This window comes from Quercus robur, chromosome 2 (assembly GCF_932294415.1).
Source record: "Quercus robur chromosome 2, dhQueRobu3.1, whole genome shotgun sequence".
NCBI lineage: Eukaryota > Viridiplantae > Streptophyta > Magnoliopsida > Fagales > Fagaceae > Quercus > Quercus robur.
In genome coordinates this window covers 85,010,485-85,028,573 of record NC_065535.1, presented here as the reverse complement: position 1 = coordinate 85,028,573, position 18,089 = coordinate 85,010,485, and positions in this window count along the sequence as shown.

Genomic DNA, 18,089 nt, shown 5'->3' with positions numbered 1-18,089 from the left:
GTACTTTATTTCTTGAAAGTAAGTGCCATACAATATATATATATATATATATATATATAAATCACTCCACGGTCCATACTCTAAAAATTAATTACTATCTTAAATATTTATAATCTACTTAATAATATAAAATTTACAAAAGAAATTTATCCAGTACTTAATTTTTTAAAAGTAAAGTACCATACAAAAAGAAAAAGAAAAAGAAAAGATAAAGATAAATAATTCCAAAGTCCACACTCTAGATACTAATAAATATCTTAAATATTTATATTTCACTTAATAATATAAAATTTACAAAAGGAAAAAAAAAAAATTCTAATACTTTATTTCTTGAAAGTAAAGTATAATACAAAAGGAAAAAATAAAATAAAATAAAGAAAAATTACTCCATGGTCCACACTCTAATACTAATTACTATTTTAAATATTTATAATACACTTTGTAGGGACACGATTTTAGTTAACCCGGTCCTGGATGGTCAGGCCTTGGCCCAAAAGGTCCCACACAACGAATTTTGTAGAGTATGGGCTGAAGAACTTGGTTCCAAATGGCTTAAACGGTTTGTTGCATGTGCTTAGTAAATATCGAAACAAGAATGAAGAAAGTGGATGTGAAGGGGGAAATTTTATTCATGGGCATGCATTCGTACAATGAACCTTTGCTCCTCTGTCTCTTCTCTCCTCTTTTCTCCGTCCCTTTCTCTTGGGGGACTCTTACATATTATATAGGCCCTCTTTTATCATCTGGGCCTTACACTTGTTGATCATCCAAACCCCTACTTGAGCACCTGTCCCATCAGACACCCATATCAGTTCTTTGTGAGTTGCAGTGACCAAGGTAGCACTGTTCAGGGGTCTTCTCTTCATTAATGCGGCCAGGAGAGTAGCTGTGGTGCATTTAATGTGGTGGTGACAGCTTTTGCTGGGATATTTTTGGGACTCCTTTCTTTTTGCATGCTTGGAAGGAGGACTACAGTAGCTGGAATGCACCTTTGACCAGGATTTTGGAATGTCCGAGGAGGAACTACTCCTCGGACGTGTTCTCTTTGCTCCAATGGGCCTGAGCAAGGATTCTGGGCCGCGACGTCTCCTCGGACAGAATGATCCTCGGACGGGCCTAAGGCCCAGCCAACCTGTTATTCTGGGCTAGTCCCCACAATAGCCCCTCAAAACTCCGGTTTTGATCTCCTTCCGAGGAGAAAAGCGGGGTTTTGACACTGACAAATGATGGAATTAATGAGGTATTGGTCCGCACGTGCGGGCGGTTACTTTTGACTCGCCACAATTTATGAGGCGCAGCCATTTACTCCAGGCAGCTTTATGTCTCCTTTACCCAACGGCGAGGCGTAGATCTGACGGCCAGCATTTTTTCCTTGAATTTTTGAGCGGGAGTGATTTTCTCTCTCCCTCCTGCTATATAAAGCGCGAGAGAGGCTTATTTTTTCTTTTTTATCTGCACATCAGAAGTCTAGAGAACTCCAAAGAGCTCCAGCGCCCAGAAACCTACGAGCACTTCCGTTCTTTGAATTTCCATAATCGTTTCCGCGAAGCGTCCTTCCTAGAACAGATTTTCAAGCATCTCACCAGTCATTTGTGAAGACACCCGTAAGTTCCGTTCGTTTTGTCGCTTCGAATTTCTCCTCGGATTTTACTTTTCTCCTCTGTTTTTATTTCTGTCCCTCCAGTTCGGCCTAGATGGGTAGATTCAAAGACCTAGTAGACACTCCGGCTGCCATAGAGGCCTTTAGGGCAAAATACCATATCCCGCCGGGAGTGGTTCTGCGGTACTATCCCCCAGAAGGAGTACTGTTAGATAGAGACGTGGATGAAGTGGTCATTCCTATGATTGCCTTTATACAAGGGGGAATGACACTTCCCATGCGTACGATTACCCGGGACTACTTGTTCCACCATAGGTTGACACCACACCAGTGCGCTCCAAACATGTTCAGGGTATTAGGCTGCATAGATGTCTTGAACGAGCGAATGGGTCTGGACCTGACCTGGCATGATGTGGTACACATGTACGAGTGCCACTACGTCGAGAAGGGAGGATATTACCTTAAATCTCGATCCGAGGTGGTTAGGCTAATCTCCTGTCTCCCCATATCCAATAAGACTATGAAGGATGACTTCCTCATTGCCTCAGGAGAATGGAGCAATGGTTTTCATTGTCCAACTTGGGCAGGAATTCCAGGTGCGGCGCCTTTAGGACCAATCCTTTAGGGGAGGGGCTTAGCTCCTCGGATTTACTCTCTTTTTTGCTTGAGTCATAAATTTTGTAGTTTAATTCTAATTTCCTTCTTGGTTGTATTGCAGATAGAGCTTTGGTTGCTCCTAGGCTGAGCTACGTGAACGTTCCGGCCTTAAACTACCTTATAAGGTCAGAAATCTACGTTGCCGAGGACGGGCAGCTACGCGCGTGTCATTTGGTTTTGGGCTATCAACCACTAACTCGTGCTTTCTAAGCCATTGGCCACGCCATCAGAGCTGGTAGTCCCAGGTTGGCTAGGATTGACGTATCCAAGCCTAAGTTTCTGGCCCGACAAGATCTTAAGCCAGTCGTGCTACCTGGTGTTCGGGATCCTCCACCGGCCACGCAACTGCCTCCACCAGACAACCTTGAAGTTGCTGCGCCAGTTAAAGGAGAGGCTGAATCATCTCGTCTTTCCCTTGAGGAGGAAATATACGAGTTCTATTTTGAAGAGGAGGTTGATAAAACCCCCCTTAATTGAGCTCTTGGACCCTGAAGGAGAGCAGGATCGAAACTTCGTGGTCGGCGCTTCGATTATTATAGCCTGCTCGGACGACTCTTCGGACGAGGAAATAGACAACATGGCTGGCAAGGGAAAATCCTTACGAGAGTTGATGTCCAGTTGAGGAAAGGGCCAATCCTCGAAAGTGCCTGCTCGGTCGCAGGCCCAGGACCTTCCTCCAGCTGCCCCTCAGGTTCCTTCTGACCTTGGCCTCAAGGTTAACCCGGACTTAAAAAAGAAAAAGTTGGTTGATGTTCCTGAGGAAGGTGAAGTGGCCCCCCGCTCGGCCAAGCAGCAAAAAACCACTCGGGGGCAGAGGAGTAAAAGGGCTAATTCTGTGGAAAGCCGAGATGAGGAGAATCGGGCTGAAGTGCGCGTTAATCCCCGCGTATGGAGTCCGAAGCTGGAGTTAGACGGGGTCGCTATCCCCTATACTGCCTCGGTTCGAGAATACAACAGCGGCAGAGCAGGTTACATAGCTGAGGCCCTGGAGCAGCCAGTGCTCCTTGCTCGGGACATAGAGGCCTACAGGCAATTCTCCCAGCCCGAGCTTTTTCTGTCCCTTAAGAGGGACCTTGCGATGGCAAGTCATTCTTGTACCTTTTCATTAAGTCATCAAACATTGTTGCATTCTAACATAATTTTGGTTTTGTTTTGTTGGCAGATCACTCAGCAGGTGTTTGTGGTTGAGGAGTTCTGTCGCAGCAACCGCAGTTTGGCTGAAGCTGAGGTCCAGTCTCGGACAGAGGTGGAGAAGACCGTGGGTTCCCTCAAGCAAGAGAACCTTGAACTTGCGGAGAAGTTCAAAGAGTCGGAGAAGCAGCGCCGGAGCGCGGAGTCTGGCCTAAAGAGTGCTGAAACCCAAGCGGAGGATCAGCGCCAAAAGTTGTTCGTAACCGAGACCAGTCTTGCTACTGAGAAGCAGGCGGTACTAGATCTTAAGGCCGCTCTACAGAAAGCTGAGGACGAGATACGACGGGTTAAAGAAGAGGCTCAGCTGATCCGGGAGGCTGTAGAGGCTGAAAAGAAGGCTGCTCATCAGCTCGGGATTCAAGAAACGGAGGCCAGGCTCTCCGAGGAAATTCCCGAGGTGTGCAGGGACTACTGCAGCATCTCATGGGCTCATGCCCTTGATGTTGCAGGAATTCCTACAGATTCGGCGCTGAGATTGCCTGAGAAGGTCTTCTACCCTCAGGAGATCCGAGAGAATCCTGACAGCACTCAAGCAGCTTCTGAGCAGGGCTTAGCTGTGCCTGATGCCATCCCTCTGCTTGATAAAGCCAAGGATCCTGCCAAGGACTCCATCCTCGAGGTTCCTCCTCCTCAGCCAGAGCAGAAAAAGGATCCTCCTGCTGAGGCTTAGCTTTTAGGTTTTTAATTTTTGTACTTTTTTTTTTTTGAATGAGAGTTGTCTTATTTTTGTTCTTTTGTAAAGACCTCTCTTTGTATTGACTTCGGAATATTAATATAGAATGTTCTCTTCGTTTTCTATGGATGTTTACTAACACTATCCCTTTATTTAACGTTCGCAATGATATAAATAAATCTAAACGAACAAGAAAGAAGAATGCCGCACAACGAATTTGAATAATGGTTGTAATAATGCTAGACTACGCACGTACCTTGAATTTGCACAAGAGTTCTAAGTAATAATTTCCCCTAAGTCTGTGGTCCGAGGAGCCATGCAGGGCTTAGGCTCTGTTTAAAACTTGGATAAATTGCATAAGTAATAATTTCCCCTAAGTCTGTGGTCCGAGGAGTCATGCAGTACTTAGGTTCTGTTTAAAACTTTGATAAATTGCATAAGTAATAATTTCCCCTAAGTCTGTGGTCCGAGGAGCCATGCAGTACTTAAGTTCTGTTCAAAACTTGGATAAATTGCATAAGTAATAATTTCCCCTAAGTTTGTGGTCCGAGGAGCCATGCAGGACTTAGGTTCTGTTTAAAACTTTGAATAGTTGCCATAAGTAATAATTTCCCCTAAGTCTGTGGTCCGAGGAGCCATGCAGTACTTAGGTTCTATTTAAAACTTTGATAAATTGCATAAGTAATAATTTCCCCTAAGTCTGTGGTCCGAGGAGTCATGCAGTACTTAGGTTCTGTTTAAAACTTTGAATAGTTGCCATAAGTAATAATTTCCCCTAAGTCTGTGGTCCGAGGAGCCATGCAGGACTTAGGTTCTGTTTAAAACTTTGAATAGTTGCCATAAGTAATAATTTCCCAAGTCTGTGGTCCGAGGAGCCATGCAGTACTTAGGTTCTGTTTAAAACTTTGATAAATTGCATAAGTAATAATTTCCCCTAAGTCTGTGGTCCGAGGAGCCATGCAGGACTTAGGTTCTGTTTAAAACTTTGAATAGTTGGAAATGGATCGGTGGGTACATGATGATCACAGAACAAAACACGGGCAAAGCCGTTTTCATTAATAATAATATCTTCTTAGGTTATTTACATTCCACGGGCGAGGTACAGTTTTTTCATCCAAATCTTCTAGATAATATGCACCTATTCCGGCCACAAATGTGATGCGATATGGTCCTTCCCAATTGGGCCCCAACTTGCCCCAAGAGGGGTTTTTTGCGCTGCCGAGAATCTTTCTCATCACGAGATCACCCGGACCTAAAGGTCGCAGTTTAACATTAGCATCAGATCCATGTCTCAGCTTCTGATGATAATAGGCCATATGGATCATTGCCTTTTCCCTTCTTTCCTCGGCTAAGTCTAGACTTCTCCCCAATAACTCGTCGTTATTGTTTGGGGTAAAGGAGCTAGACCTCAGTGTGAGAAAGCTGTTCTCGATTGGGAGCACGGCCTCAGCCCCATAGGTCATCGAAAAGGGGGTTTCACCGGTTGACCGTCGCGGCGTCGTCCAATAGGTCCATAAGACGTGTGGGAGCTCTTCCACCCATCTCTCCTTTGCTTCATCCAGCCTCTTTTTCAGTCCATTCACTATGACCTTGTTCACGGCCTCGGCTTGTCCATTTCCTTGGGGGTAGGCGGGAGTGGAGTATCGGTTAGTGATTCCAAACTCGCAGCAATACTCCCTGAAGTTCTTGCTATCAAATTGGAGTCCGTTGTCCGAGATGAGTATGTGTGGAGTTCCGAAGCGGGTAATAATGTTCTTCCAGATGAATTTCTGGGCATCCACGTCCCTAATGTTGGCCAAAGGTTCAGCCTCTACCCATTTGGTGAAGTAATCGGTTCCAACTATTATGTATCGTTTATTCCCTGCAGCTTTGGGGAAAGGACCGACAATATCAAGACCCCACTGAGCAAACGACCAGGGGCTGGAGAGGGGGTTGAGGACCCCTCCAGGTTGGTGGATATTTGGGGCGAATCTCTGGCACTGATCAGACTTCTTTACGTATTCTTGGGCCTCTCTTTGCATGTTCGGCCACCAGTATCCTTGGGTGAGCTCCCGGTGCGCTAGCGACCTCCCTCCAATGTGACTTCCACAAATCCCCTCATGTAACTCTTCAAGTAAGGACTCAAATTCTTCTGGATGTATACAAAGTAGGTACGGCCCAGAGTAGGAGTGCCGATATAGTTTGTGGTTTTCCGATAACCAGAACCGAGGAGCATTCCTCCGTATCTTCTCGGCCTCCAGTTTTCCCTCTGGTAGGGTGTCGTCTTTGAGGAAGTTCTTTATAGGATCCATCCAGCTGGGATTCTTTCTAATCTGATGGACCTGAGCCGGGTCTCTTCTAATGGGACTCGCCTGGACTAGATCTTCGACAAGGATCATTCACGGCAGATCATGCGCCAAGGACGTGGCGAGAGTGGCCAGCGAGTCCGCATGGGTGTTCGCACTCCTGGAAACGTGCGTCAGATTGAAGGATTCAAAATTCGACTGTAGGCGTTTGACTCGTTCGAGATATTCTTGCATTCTAGCATCTCTAGCTTCCAACTCATCCATCACTTGGCCAACGACCAATTTGGAGTTCGAGAATGCTTCCATTACCCTTCCGCCCAATTTTTGAACCACCGTCATCCCTTGAAGTAAGGCTTCGTATTCGGCCTCGTTGTTTGTAGCTGAGAACCCGAGTCTCAATGATTTCTCGATGGCAATACCGTCGGGCGATATTAAAACTAGCCCAATTCCGGATCCTCTTTGGTTGGCCGCGCCATCCACGTAGACCCTCCAACGCAAGGTTTCCCCTGCTGAAATTGTGCCAACCGATTTTCCATCCATGTCTTTCTTCTCGACTGTTGTTTTTACAGAGGGTTCAGCGAATTCTACGACTAAGTCTGCGAGGACTTGACCTTTGACAGAGGATCTGGGCATATATTTAATATCAAAGGCTCCCAAAAGTGCACTCCACATGGCGATCCTTCCGGTGTAGTCGACACTTCAAAGCACCGCTCGAAGGGGGAGTTGGGTTAGAACGATGTCCGTGTGTGCCTGAAAGTAATGAGGGAGCTTCTTTGTAGCGTGCACTACTGCCAGAATCGCTTTCTCCAATGGTAAGTATTGCACTTCGGCCTCATGTAGTGATTTACTCACGTAGTACACTGGTCGCTGTACCCCGTCGTCATCCCGTATCAATACCAGGCTTACAGCATGAGGGGCTACGGCTATGTATGCAAACAGTACCTCGTCTGCCTCAGGGCTAGACATGATGGGTGGTCACGACAAATATTCCTTAAGTTGCTGGAAGGCCCAGACACAATCCTCCGACCATTCAAACCCCTTCCACTTATTTATCAAGAGGTAGAAAGGTAGACATCAATCTGCAGATCGTGATATGAACTGGCTTAATGTTGCGATCATGCCAGTGAGCTTCTGTACCTCTTTTGGATTCCGAGGAGCCTGTAGGCAGTTAATCGCTTTGATTTGGTCAGGACTCACTTCTATTCCCCTGTGGATTACCATATAGCCTAAGAATTTCCCAGATCCGACCCCGAATGAACACTTGGAAGCATTGAGTCGCAACTTGTGCTCCCTTAAGATAGCAAAGATGAATTCAAGGTCTTTCATGTGGTCGGACACCATTTTACTTTTTACAACCATATCGTCTATGTAAACCTCAATAACTTTGCCAAGTTGTGGCTCGAACATCCTGGTCATTATCCTTTGGTAGGTTGACCCTGCGTTCTTTAGTCCGAATGGCATCACCTTATAGTGATAGTTTCCGACGGGTGTCATGAACGCCGTCTTCTCCTGATCTTCTAATGCAAGGGGTATCTGATGATAGCCCTGGAAGGCATCCAGGAAACTCATTCAAGGGTGGCCTACAGTTGCATCCACCAATCGGTCGATTCGCAGTAAGGGGAATGGATCCTTCAGGCATGCCTTATTCAGGTCTGTGAAGTCTACGCAGACTCGCCACTTCCCCATTTTCTTTCTTACCACCACCGTGTTTGCCAGCCATTCAGGGTAAAAGATCTCTTTAATAGCCCCTGCTCTTTTCAGTTTTGTCACTTCGTCTCTAACAGCACTAGCATGTTCCTTTGAGGAGCGTCGGGGTGGTTGTTTCTTTGGAATGGAAGATGGGTTAACGTTCAGGTGGTGACAAATAAGGCTAGGATCAACCCCCGGGGCGTCGTAAGCGTCCCATGCAAACACATCGACATTTCTTCTCAGAAATCCAACCAATTCCTCTTTTTCTTGAGAAGGCAACTCGGAGCCGACCTGTAAAAATCTCTCCGGGTCGTTGTCGACAATGAACTTTTCTAAACTTTCATACCTTATCTCCTCGGCTGGCTCATTGTCTTGCCCTGCCGAGGTGGCTGGTTGCTATAAGTTCCCAGAGGCCGAGGACTCGGCATGGGACCAATGTGAGATGGCGGCCACCATACACTGCCTGGCCATGGCCTGATCTCCACGAATCTCTTCTACTTGGCCTCTGGATGGGTATTTTACTTTTTGGTGAAGTGTGGAGGATACAGCTTCTAGGGCATGGATCCACGGCCTGGCTACTATCGTTGTGTAGGGTGAGTAGGCATCGACCATGATAAAGTTCACCTCCACCACCTCTGATCCAGTCTGTATGGGTAGTCTGATCTGCCCTTTTGGTGTAATAGTCTTCCCTTCAAAGCTGATAAGGGGAGAGTCATAAGCCGTTAAATCCTCCGGCCTCAGGTTCAGCCCCTTGTATAAATCAAGGTACATTACCTCCACTGCGCTTCCTGGGTCTACCAACACCCTTCTCACATCGAAGCCTCCGATTCTCAGTGTAACCACTAATGCATCGTTGTGAGGTTGGATAGTTCCCCTCTTATCCTCGTCCGAGAATCCTAGTATCAAAGAGCTTCCCTTTTTAGACCTTTTAGGTTCCCTCTGCCTGTCCTCGGAGGGGAGCCGACCAATAGTCAATACCCTGGAAGGAGGTGGCCCAGTTTTTCCTGGTACTGCGAGGATGACGTGTATCGTTCCGGTGGGCGGTCTTAATGACACATCCTTTTGAGGCTCTTGTATTGCCTGACCCGGATGGCCGCTTGATGGGTGCAAAAGGTGACGTAACTTCCCTTCTCGGACCAACTAATCTAGGTGATTCCATAGATTCCTGCAATCCTCAATGGTATGCCCATGGTCCTGATGGTAGTGGCAGTACAGGTTCTGGTTACGTTTTGAAGGGTCTCCAGCCATCTTTCCCGGCCACCTGAAGAAGGGTTCGTTTCTTACTTTCTCCAGCACTTGTTGTACCGGTTCCCTGAACATGGCATTCACCGTTTGCATGTTACTCTGTCCAGCCTATCTCGAAAAATCTCTCATCGGCTGGTTATGGTTATATCGTTCTAACCTGAAATCATTCACTTTGGGAGGAATGATCTTCTCCTTTCCCTTTCCTTGTAGCTGATCTTCTTCCACCCTTTTATACTTGTCGATCCTATCCATCAACTGATGAACGTTGGCAACTGGTTTACCAATGAGAGATTTCCTTAGGCCATGCTCGGTGGGGAGGCCGCTTTTGAATGTGCTAATAGCAACATCATCATGGTTCTCATCTAACTCGTTATACATCTCCCAATATCTATCCGAATATGCTTTCAAGGTCTCCCCCTCGTGCATGGACAAAGACAATAGCGAAATGAGGGGTCGAGGGACTCTGCTATTTGTAATAAAGCGGGAGCAGAAAGCCTGAGTGAGCTGCTTGTATGAGCCTATGGAATTTGTCTTTAGGCTGTTGAACCACCTCATCGCCATTGGTCCCAAGCTGGATGGCGAACGCTGGTTGATTAAAGCGTCGAGGCAACTTAGCCCCTTCAAATATGGTCTAGTGCCCTATTCATAACATTGTTTCCCGAACCCTTGCTGGATGGGCTCTCATATTTTCGTACAGGGCGTGGTTCCCTCTCGTAAGAAAAGGTTTCACTTGGGGGGGTTCTCAACCTCCATCAATAACTAGCGTCCTCCCCATTAGAGGATTCATCCAAGCTAGAGGGAGATCATTTTCGCTGTACACGTCGTAACTTCCTTTTGAGGTCATCTATCTCTCGCTGCATGGCTTGATGACTATTTCGCCTCTGGGATACGTGACTACCTATCTAGGTGTGACTCTGGCTCGTCTGGGTGGTATGCACGCTTCCCTCATGATTCCCTCTGCCGCTTGGGTTGGCAGGGTTATTTTGCCGCTGGAACTCAATGGGCTCTGTCTGTTGAGGGTTAGCCTGGTGAGGATTCTCCTGGTGTGGACCTAGGTCTGCCATGCTCGACCGTTGTGCTTACTGATACTTTAGTTCTTCCCACAGACGCACCAATTGTAAGGACACAATTTTAGTTAACCCGGTCCTGGATGGTCAGGCCTTGGCCCAAAAGGTCCCACACAACGAATTTTGTAGAGTATGGGCTGAAGAACTTGGTTCCAGTTGGCTTAAACGGTTCATTGCATGTGCTTAGTAAATATCAAAACAAGAATGAAGAAAGTGGATGTGAAGGGGGAAATTTTATTCATAGGCATGCATTCGTACAATGAACCTTTGCTCCTCTGTCTCTTCTCTCCTCTTTTCTCCGTCCCTTTCTCTTGGGGGACTCTTACATATTATACAGTCCCTCTTTTATCATTTGGGCCTTACACTTGTTGATCATCCAAACCCCTACTTGAGCACCTGTCCCATCAGACACCCATATCAATTCTTTGTGAGTTGCAGTGACCAAGGTAGCACTGTTTAGGGGTCTTCTCTTCATTAATGCGGCCAGGAGAGTAGCTGTGGTGCATTTAATGTGGTGGTGACAGCCTTTGCTGGGATATTTTTGGGACTCCTTTCTTTTTGCGTGCTTGGAGGGAGGACTACAGTAGTTGGGATGCACCTTTGACCTGGATTTTGGAATGTCCGAGGAGGAACTACTCCTCGGACGTGTTCTCTTTGCTCCAGTGGGCCTGAGCAAGGATTCTGGGCCGCGACGTCTCCTCGGACAGAATGATCCTCGGACGGGCCTAAGGCCCAGCCAACCTGTTATTCTGGGCCGGTCCCCACACACTTAATAATATAAAATTTGCAAAAGAAAAAAAAAAGTGAAAAAACAATTTACCTAGTACTTGAATTCTTGAAAGTAAAATACCATACAAAAAAAAAAGATAAAGATAAATTACTCCACAGTCCACAATCCACAGTCTAAATACTAATTACTATCTTAAATATTTATAATCTAATTAATAATATAAAACTTACAAAGAAAAAAAATTCTTAGTACTTTATTTCTTGAAAGTAAAGTACCATACAAAAAGAAAAAAAGAAAAATCCCTCCACAGTCCACACTCTAAATACTAATTACCATCTTAAATATTTATAATTCACTTAATAATATAAAATTTACAAAAGGAAAAAAGGTGAAAAAAAAAATTATCTAGTACTTTATTTCTTGAAATTAAAGTACCATACAAAAAGAAAAAGAAAAAAATAAAGATAAATCACTCCACAATCCACATTCTAAATATTAATTACTATCTTAAATATTTATAATCCATTTAATAATATAAAATTTACAAAAGAAAAAAAAAAGTGAAAAAAAAAATTTACCCAATATTTGATTTCTTCAAAGTAAAGTACCATACAAAAAGAAAAAGGATTAAAAAAAAAGATAAAGATAAACCATTCCATAGTCCACACTCTAAATACTAATTACTATCTTAAATATTTAGAATCCACTTAATAATATAAAATTAACAAAAGATAAAAAAAAAAAAAAAAAAAAAAATGTGAAAAAAAAATTACCCAGTTTTTTATTTCTTGAAAGTAAAATACTATATAAAAAGAAAAAGAAAAAGAAAATAAAGATAAATCTCTCCACAGTCTTCATTCTAAATACTAATTACTATCTTAAATATTTATAATTCACTTAATAATAAAAAATTTAGCTACATAGCACTTTAAACTTTTTTGAGGATAAACGGTAGACACAGAGGTTTAACCTTTGATTGTACACAACTGTGAGGGTGGATCAGACCTTGTAGGTTTTGAGCTGCAAATGGGTGAGAGAGTTCAGATTTGGGTCATAAATCATAATGGCTGGGCTTGGGCTTTTTGTCTATTTTGAGAAGGTAGTCATTTGTTTTTAAAGAATTACATTTGTTTGGTCTAATTGTCAACCTCAGCACATAGCAATAACTAATAGTAAAAATAAGTTACTATAAGTTATTGGGTAATAGTTTAAAAACATAATGAAAAAGGTTTAAAAGACTAAATAGAAGCTTACAGCGTCATATGGCAAGACCTCATACATTCCCACATGAGGTCTCTACTTTTTTTATATTTATAATCTACTTAATAATATATGTAAGGACTCAATTTGTAACGACCCCAAAATGATGTTGGGTTCGCACGTTAAGGGCTCAAACAATATAATTTGTAGAGCGTGGGCTTGAAAGGCTAGGCTTTGGTCACCGGACGATGGTTAGTCATGGTGTTCGTACAGAACTAAACCATGTTCGCTCGAGAAGTCTTTCTCCTCGGTACGGCCTGGGAGGCTCTGGTTATTGGCCTTTTTTTCCAGCCACCTTCTCTGGACTACTTACTTCTCCTTTTATATTAGCCTTTACCCCTCCTCCAACGTCCACGTGTAGGTTCAACTTTCCAAGGCTGATATTTGTCCCATCAGCCCTACCCAAAGTGGCTGGAGGTGGTTGTAAAAGCTGAAAAGCATTGATCTGTCTGGCGCAGAATATTTAATTGCAGTAATGGCAGCCTTTCCTTTGTCCTTTGTCACCATATTGTCCAGGGCTCCTTTCTATATCAACGCGGATGTATTTGGCTCTTCCCAAAACTGTTCCTATGCCATTCTTGCCCTTTCTTTTAGGAGTGCTTTGGGGATGCCGAGGACAGAGTCATCCTCGGCTATGTCTCAAGGCTATTTGGACTTTCATTGTAGGTCCTTGGCTATATCCCTCCTCGGCTTGGGCCTTGGACCCTAATGTAAAGTGGATCAGGGTCACAAATCCTCTAGCCCCATAATAGCCCCTTAAAATCCTGCTGCCCGACCTCTTGGTTGGGGAGGAGGATTTTGGTGATGTCTGGCCTATACCATGACTTGCCCAGCTTTATCCTTCATTAATATCGGTGTCTTTTAGTTTGCCTGGGAAACGGTCCCGATCATGAGACATTCCTTTAGTTTTACTCACGTCGCGCCTCTGCCGTTTCAGTGTACGAGGCACGTTTTTAATAAGTTCCTTTTACGAGGCGATGCCCATCCAACGGTTGTAGACGGCGTTGGGAGTTGAGTGGGAATTATCTCGTTTGTAACTTTTCTTGGAAATCTGTACAGATTAAATGCCACCAGACTTGCCTTCCGTATAAGAAGTAAGGGAGGAGGTCACTTCCTTTACGTACAGACCCTTCAGTCTTTTCAAATTCCTAAACCTCTAGCTGCATTCAAAGTTTTCATTACCAGTGCAATTCAAGCCTTAGTGAGTGATATGTTTGAGGCAAAAGTGGGGGTGAAGGGACCACACCCTCTCCAGAAGCACTGGGTCTCTCCGAGACTCAAGATGGTGCGGTCAGGGCAAGGGAGCCAGAGACTCAAGACAGCTCTCCCCTTTCACAAGGTGGGGGAGAAGCCTCCTCCTCCTTCAGCCAAAATCCGAAGCAGGTGTTGGTCGCATCAGATCTTTAATGCGACAGCAATGGGGTTTCTCATCGTCGGTACCATCCGCTTTCTCTCGAGCATTGCTAATATGACACTCGCGTGTTAGGAGTCAGAGCTGATGCGGGGATTGGGTATCCTCGCTTCCTCCTCTCCTCCTTCTCTGGTGCCTCCTTTTGCCTCCACTTCTTCTTCTCTTCCATCACTAGGGACACCCTGGTATTCCTGCTGCTTCTTCTTCTGCCTCTTCTCCCCTTCCATCAAAGGGGCCATCCTGACACGCTTAGTCGCCACAAGAGCAGAATTTTGAAGGATTTATCGTTCCCTTGTGTCTTTTTCCTTTTTTGCTTTTTTTTTTTTTTGCCTTTGTAGTTAGCTTCTGGTATAGGCTTGCTTAAACTCCTCATTATACGCTGTACTATTTCTTGGTATTTAATAAAAGATGACTTTATCTTATTCTAAGTATTCTTTCTTTTCTGCAATAGTTATATTGTGAATGGATGTGCTATATATATATATATATATTTTTTTTTTTTTTTTTTTTTTGAACGATACTTAGGGCCGAACCCCCTGTTAACAAAAAGTTATTATTTTGAACTAACTGAGATTAACCGACACAATAATGCCGACCTGAAAAAGGTTATACATATAAGACTAACCGAGATAGCAGCTAAACATTCTGTATTGCGTATGAGGCGATCATCCGTGGATGGGTAACCCAACATGAACTATCCGAGATGGTCGCTATGTACTAGGATGCTTTACCACCTTCCTAACAACATTCATGACCTTGACCATTTTTGGCATCCGGTCCGAGGGCTGAGGTATGACTGTACCGGGCCTAAATACTCGTTTACATTAGTTTCCATTCCGTCTAAGACTTAATCCATTTTCTAATGACTAATTTCCCCATAGGTTTGAGTCCGAGTACCATGCAATACCTTGGTTCTGTTCAAAACTTAGATATTTTCATTAAGTAGTTGGTTTCCCCATAGGTTTGAGTCCGAGGACCATACAATACCTTGGTTCTGTCCAAAACCTAGAATTTTCTTTAAGTAGTTGGTTTTCTCATAGGTTTGAGTTCGAGAACCATACAATACCTTAGTTCTGTCCAAAACTTAGATATTTTCATTAAGTAGTTGGTTTCCTCATAGGTTTGAGTCCAAGGACCATACAATACCTTGGTTCTGTCCAAAACTTAGATATTTTCATTAAGTAGTTGGTCTCCCCATAGGTTTGAGTCCGAGGACCATACAATACCTTGGTTCTGTCCAAAACTTAGATATTTTCATTAAGTAGTTGGTTTCTCCATAAGTTTGAGTCCGAAGACCATACAATACCTTGGTTCTGTCCAAAACTTAGATATTTTCATTAAGTTTGGGGGGACCAGCCCCTCGGCCAAGATGTGGGACGTTGATCTGACGTTGGAAGCCCCTAGAACTGCCCGTGCCACTGGTGCTTCGAAGCGCAGCCCCTAATGGAATTTTATGTTAGGGCACAACAACGGGCTGTTGAAAGTGATGGAGGGGCTTTCTCGATCCACCGCTTGTGCCAACGCACAAGCCTCCCCACAGACGTCGCCAATTGTAAGGACTCAATTTGTAACGACCCCAAAATGATGTTGGGTTCGCACGTTAAGGGCCTAAACAATATAATTTGTAGAACGTGGGCTTGAAAGGCTAGGCCTTGGTCACCGGACGATGGTTAGTCATGGTGTTCGAACAAAACTAAACCATGTTCACTCGAGAAGTCTTTCTCCTCGGTACGGCCTGGGAGGCTCTAGTTCTTAGCCTTTTTTCCTAGCCACCTTCTCTGGACTACTTACTTCTCCTTTTATATTAGCCTTTACCCCTCCTCCAACGTCCACATGTAGGTTTAACATTCTAGGGCTGATACTTGTCCCATCAGCCCATACCCAAAGTGGCTGGGGGTGGTTGTAAAAGCTGAAAAGCATTGCTCTGTCTGGTGCAGAATATTTAATTGCAGTAATGGCAGTCTTTCCTTTTTCCTTTGTCACCATATTATCCAGGGCTCCTTTCTCTATCAACACGGATGTGTTTGGCTCTTCCCAAAACTATTCCTATGCCGTTCTTGTCCTTTCTTTTAGGAGTGCCTTGGGGATGCCGAGGACAGGGTCATCCTCGGCTATGTCCCAAGGCTATTTGGACTTTCATTGTAGGTCCTCGACTATATCCCTCCTCGGCTCAGGCCTTGGGCCCTAATGTAAAGTGGGCCAGGGTCACAAATCCTCTGACCCCACAATATAAAACTTACAAAAGGGGGAAAAAATCCCAGTACTTTATTTCTTGAAAGTAAAGTATCATACAATAAGAAAAAAAAAAGAATAAAGAAAAATCCCTCCATAGTCCACACTTTAAATACTAATTACTATCTTAAATATTTATAATCCACTTAATAATATAAAATTTACAAAAGAAAAAAAAGTGAAAAAGAAACAGAAAAAGATAAATCACTCCATAGTCTTGAAAGTAAAGTACCATACAAAAAGAAAAAGAAAGAAAAAAAGATAAAGATAAATCACTCCATAATCTATATTCTAAATACTAATTACTATCTTAAATATTTAGAATCCATTTAATAATATAAAATTAAAAAAAGAAAAAAAAAAGTGAAAAAAAAAAAATTTACCCAATACTTGATTTCTTGAAATTAAAGTACCATACAAAAAGAATAATAAAAAAAAAAAAAGATAAAGATAAATCACTCCACCATCTACACTCTAAATACAAATTACTATCTTAAATATTTATAATCCACTTAATAATACAAAATTTACAATAGAAAAAAATGTGAAAAAAAAAAAAATTTACCCAGTACTTTATTTCTTGAAAGTAAAGTACCATACAAAAAAAAAAAATATATATATATATATATATATAAATCTCTCTACAGTCTATACTCTAAATTCTAATTACTACCTTAAATATTTATAATCTACTTAATAATACAAAATTTAGCTGCACAGAGCTTTAAACTTTTTTGATGATAAACAGCAAACACAGAAGTTTAACCTTTAATGTACACAACTTTGGGGGTGGATTAGACCTTCTAGGTTTTGAGCTACATGTGGGTAAGAGAATTCAGACTTGGATCATAAATTATAATGGCTCGGCTTGGGCTTTTTGTCTATTTTGAGAAGGTAGTCATTTATGAGAATTCAGACTTGGATCATAAATTATAATGGCTCGGCTTGGGCTTTTTGTCCATTTTGAGAAGGTAGTCATTTGTTTTTAAAGAATTACATTTGTTTAGTCTAATTGTCAACCTCAACCCATATCAATAACTAATAGTAAAAATAAGTTACTATAAGTTATTGGATAATAGTTTAAAAACTTAATGAAAAATGTTTAAAAATCTAAATGGAAGCTTAGAGCACCACATGGCAAGATCTCATGCATTCCCACATGAGATTTTTGCTTTTATATATATACTAGTATTATGCCCATGCGATGCACGGTTTAATTAAGAATCATATATAACTTAAATAAAAGATAACAATAACTAAATTTTTGTATTTATCTAAGAATTGATAGAGATGTATATAAAAAATCAATAAGAACAATTATAATTTTGCTATCCATGAGGTGTTTAAAAAAAATTAAAAAATAGAATTAAAGGTTGATATTAGTAGTTGTATACGTGTACTATGATTTTTTTTTTAAAAAAAAATTAATGTTGATATGAACAATTAGTGTGAAACCAAAATTCTAATCCCCTAGAATGCTAAAACTCATAAATCATAAATGAAGTAGATCTCCTATTGCTAATTAAATAAATCACTTAGAAATTATAGATAAATTAATAATAAAAGGATTAGATGAAGAATTAGGATTTTATTCAAAATAAAAATTTTATCAACTTAGAAATTATAGGAGAAGAAGATAAGAACAAAAAAAAAATTATATATATTTTTAAAAATCTAACAAAATTTCTACAATTTGGTGAACCCACATGGCACAATCACGATTTATAAACCCAACTTTTATTATATAGTATATGATATGTAATGTCCGTGCGTTGCACAGTTTTATGTTAAAACTTGTAGAATATATATAATTATTATAACCAAATAAGTAATTATTATAACAAAAGGAATAAATTGCATTGGTATAACAACCATCAAATATAAAATGATAGCACCTTAATACAAAATTATCTTCTAACATACCAATAGTGCTATAATATCATTTGTAGTTACATGTATCAAACTATTCGCATATGAATTTTATATCTAATGAATCCATAATATAAGTGATTTGTAGTATTATTAACAATAATATTAATGATTAAAATT